The sequence below is a fragment of the Helianthus annuus genome, chromosome 8, assembly GCF_002127325.2.
Source record: "Helianthus annuus cultivar XRQ/B chromosome 8, HanXRQr2.0-SUNRISE, whole genome shotgun sequence".
NCBI classification, from domain to species: domain Eukaryota; kingdom Viridiplantae; phylum Streptophyta; class Magnoliopsida; order Asterales; family Asteraceae; genus Helianthus; species Helianthus annuus.
The window spans coordinates 52,536,741-52,541,644 of NC_035440.2; the positions used below are offsets into that span (position 1 = coordinate 52,536,741).

Below are 4,904 nucleotides of genomic sequence, written 5' to 3' on the forward strand. Positions count from 1 at the left end.
TTAAATATGGCATGTGTCTAACATATCAAACCAAGAAAACGCAACTTGCTCATGACATAACCAAAGTTTCAGCAGAGGCGGGTCGTTAATCCTATAGCGCTACATATGTCAAGGTTTGGCTCGTACGAAGTTAATGATAAGTTCAACACATAAGAATCACCCAAATTTAAAGTATCAAGCCATCACATATACAAGCATGTTATAGGAATGTTCATATGTTTAGACAAAAGTTCCTGTGTAAGTTTCAATAGGTAAACATGTTACACCCCAAAAGTGGTAAAAGTAAAAAGGGGAAAAGTACGAGTATACTCACAATATTGCAATTTCTTCCGATTATCCAAGTATGACGAGTTGGTGTGATAGGAGGACGGAACACCGAGGTCACCCTATATGGGCAAACGATGGTGTATGAGCAAATAGAGTTACGACGGAAGATTTGAAGTGGAATATAAAGTGTATCGAGTCGACGGATAAGTGCATATATATACGTATATATTATATAGTTTATGAAACATTTCTAAATTAAGTTTATCGAAATTATGATAGAAGTGTTGTCAAATTGGATATACATTTGAATTTATTTTTATAAAAATTATTTGAATCCAATACGGTTTCATTTGTGGTTTGACTACAAAGTATATGTTTATGTTTTAACGAAAATCGGGCAGAGTTTCCTCTGTTTTTGGGCAATCCCGACAACTAACGTGTCGATATAGTTTCCAAAACGCAACGATAATCGCATCAACATAATCATTTTATTCTACGTATGATTATAAATACAATTTATTTAAAGTGTACATCCGCGAAAAGAAAGAAAAAAAATATATAACATTTATTAAATACGAAACAATACAATTAATATTCGTGCTATTAATATACCGAGGCTCGTGTTTAACCCGCTGACCCGAAACCGAAACAAGAATGAATCGTGACTGAACCGGCTGGCCAGCTTTGACCGAGTTGGCCCGACAGTTGACCGAGTTGACTGTTTGACCAAGCTACCCGTGCCGTAAAACCCGAACCAACTGAGATAACAAAAACAACCGGGTTTGAATCGAAACTGAAACTAGAATATACCCAAACCAAACTGAACCAAATAACTCAAGACCTTACCTGAATCGAAATCATTCACCGGAAAAACAAAACTTGAACCGAAACAACACCCACGACTGATGTGGAGCCGAGCATCAAAACTGAGTCGGTTGATGGCTTTGACCGAACTCGAGTCCAAGAACGAGACCCAAACCTGAACCACACCACTTTCGTGAACCGGAATTAAAATCAGAACCATATCATCTTCTACCAGATCTAACGAAAGCAATAGAAACAAAAATGAAAGAAAAAGGAGGCGAGGGGGTTACCGATTGAAGTGGTCGGAGAATAGCACCACCGTCGCTGCCCAGTTCCGCCGCCCAGTTCCGTCTACCGCCGCCGCCGCCGCTCAACCTCTGCCGTCGTCACCATCCCCCTCTCTCTCGATCTGCATTTGCACCGCCGCACGCCACTATCGGCCGGTGACGACATCACCGTGAACCGCCATCATCACCATCTCTCAACATCACCCATCATCGGACATTTTGAAGGTGATTTGACGCTCACCGTTGCTGGTAATTTCGTCGGACATCTGCGGTCATCGCAGACAGGAGACGAGAGGGAGCAGAGTTGCTGCCGGAAACCAAATCGAAAGGGGGGGGGCTGTCGTCTGACCGGAGCGCCGGTTGTCGCCGGAAGTGCCTCATCGGAGAGAGAGAGGTTGGACAGGGGATATGTGTCTGACCTTTGTGTAGTAGATTGATTAGGGCTTCTCTAGGTAGAAGGTGAAGGAGACAAGGGAAGTTATATGTTGAAACGGCGGATAAAAAGAAAGTGTATATGGCAAGACCTATTTATTTTGCTGAACAGATTTAATAGTTTCAGAATTTGCAAATTCAACCCCTGAGGTTTAATTAAATTGGTTAGGTTATGACATTTTGTTTTAAAAGAATTAACTTAACAACAAAACTAACTAGGTTAGTTTACTAACTTTACCAGCTAACGAGACTAACTTAGACTTATTATAAAAATAAACTTTTTACATCGTAAGATTTAATTAATTTAATTAATTAAATAAAATAGGATTAGATAAGTAATCATTTTTATAACAATTAAATTAAAGATAGAAAATTTTTCGACGATTATAACAAAACGATGAATACGAGGATACAAAGTTCCCAAAAATAAGAATATGAACAACAGTTTCTAAATATGAAAACTTATGAAAACGCGGAGCGTTACAGTGAGTGTTTCGAATCATCATAGAAGACTATCAAGATTTTGTTGGTTTGTTTCCAACTCTTCTGAAAGACAAGAATACAACATTCATGTATCACAAGGAATGACCGATCTAAGGCAGAGAACCTAATTTAGATATACAAATTCATCACCGGTTTCTAAGCACAAGCACATACACAGTTAGGGTTTAGAATGTTTGAACTATTCGGATTTTGTTGGTTTATCGGGTTCTATAACTACAATCCTTCCAACATTATTGAAAATTAACATAAACAAATATTTCAAGGTCTTAAGTGATGGACAACTGGTTAAAAGATGTAGGAGAGTTTGTGTAGAGATCTTTACATAAATCAAGTATGGTTTCTCGACAAATGAAGTATTATCTGACAAAACTCAAAACAATTGTAATCTTCCCAGTAATCATCCACTTGTACCTCCATTCCCTAATGAGAATACTTGTCCTTGCTGCCTCTTCGGTTGGTAAAAGACATAGGATGGTTTCTAATACAGGCTCTTTTAGAGAAGCGTTGGGATTCAAGGGTTTATGAGTCAAAGTTAACATTCAGATTCAGATTCAGAAATCAGATGATTTTGTACTTGGTTTATTCTCTTTAATCTATTAGAACGATCCTTGTTTTGTCACATACATGCGTTTAATTCCCAACATCCTTGTTTTGTCACGTACATTTCGTAAGAAACTTTTCGTGCACTGAACCTTCAGTTGTGTACACAAATTCACCACCGGTTTCTACAGCATAAGCACATACACCGGTTTCCAAGTAGGGTTTAGAATGTTTGAAGGAAATGTTGGTTCAATGTAACCTCATCTTTAGTAGTGTTTGTTTGAGAACCTGATTCAGATAAACAACGGTTCTCCAATTTGTTGATCTATTAGAACGATCCTTACATTGGGTACAATTTATTGGAATTTGTGGATCAACAGAAATAACTCGCCATTCTCTTGCACCTTCAACTATGTTGGTTCGGTTGAGTTATTTTCCGACTGTTTCAGATATGATTCAATAAATAATATCTGATTGAGAAGCACTAAAACGGTTGCGGTTGTCCAATTGAGGGTTACTCTATTATATACATCAACAAATCATTGGTTTAATACCAACTGCTCGAAATCCCTTTCGTTTTTTGGATCGTTCTAATAGATTAAAGAGAATAAACCAATTTTTACCATTTTTACCATAAGAATACAGGCCGTATACAATTATACGGCCCGTATACACAAAGTTAAACAAAATTACCGGATCCTATACTATTATACGGATCGTATACTATGGGTAAAAAATGATTGTATCAGAATCTCTCCCCCTCCTTTTCTCTCTCTGAAAACCCTAGACCCAAACCACCGCAAAACATCATCTGTTCATCATTGTTCTTGAAGATGAAGATGAAGAAACGAGGGTTTATTCTCTTTAATCTATTAGTATGATCCTTGTCTTGAGAACATGATTCTGATTTAAACAATGCACGAAGATCCTTGCTATTGATGCATACGTCTGTCGACTTCGTCTTATATCGAGTCTTGGATTCGTTGCGGATCTGAACAAACATGATGTGATCATTCTTGATGATGACATGATACAAGTGACATCACTCTTGCATCATGAAATAGTGAATAGACTTGAAATAGAATGCACACATGAGACAAAAATTTAATTTCGTTTTAAACAGAATGTAATTTCGTTTGAATGCATGTTATGATAATTTCGCATGAACAGTCATGGGTAATTCCATGCGGAATTACTTTCCTATAAATAGGTGGTTCATGCTTCTCATTAAGTACGGAATTAGATTGTGATACCGAGGTGTTGCCGGTTTGTCTACTGATTGTAAACAGTGTTATATCAATATACAAGACGTTTAAAGTGATAATCAAGCTGTTTCACAGTCTATACGTCTGTTTCCGCCTTTCTTATAGATAAGAACTCTTCTGAACGACTCGTTTGGGTAATGATTCGATCCTACAATTGGTATCAGAGCTCAGGAGGAGGAGTTTTGCAGTTTTCAGCTTGATTTCATTTAGATTTCTATCTTCTACACCCTCTTTTCTCAATTGAAAAAGATTAAACGGTCAAAATGATCTAAATTTCACATATCATAAGCAAAACAGTATTTTAACAAAGCCTTGAGAGAATTAGACCATAATTCAATCAAAAAACTGATAAAATCTGTAACTCCGTATGAAAATATGTTCGAACATGGTGACATCAGCATGATTTCGCTTGAAAATATTCTTTAATTCCACACGGAATTACGGTGTTTAGCTAATCTCGTTTGAAATTACACCTAATTCCGTTTGAAAGTACCTAATTCCGTTTGAAAAACACCTAATTCCGTGTGAAAGTTGTTGTTCCGTTTGAAATTTGCTATTCCGTGTGAAATTGTAATCTCGTTTGAAAGTGTCTCAACAGTTCACGTGATCAGTATGAACGGCCCAATAGATTAATCTTGTGAACCACAATTGTCGGCCATTTGTGACTTTAATTGTTGATTTAGTTGTTGGTTTATTTTGTCGGTCATTTGTCAGTAGGTAAAAAAAAATTGTCGGCTGAATGTGATCTTAATTGAATAACAGTTAAAGGTCCAATAGCTTTTGTCCACATGAATTTGAAGCCCAA

The 4,904-nt window shown here is 37.1% G+C and overlaps 1 long non-coding RNA gene across 1 annotated transcript; it reads right to left on the bottom strand.

The window, feature by feature from the left end:
* Positions 1-891: 891 nt before the first annotated feature.
* Positions 892-1,463, bottom strand: LOC118481124. Its single transcript, XR_004864462.1, has 3 exons — positions 1,362-1,463; positions 1,114-1,259; positions 892-1,025 (listed from the first exon to the last, which is right to left on the bottom strand). It is a non-coding gene; the product is annotated as an uncharacterized LOC118481124 (long non-coding RNA).
* Positions 1,464-4,904: the final 3,441 nt, after the last annotated feature.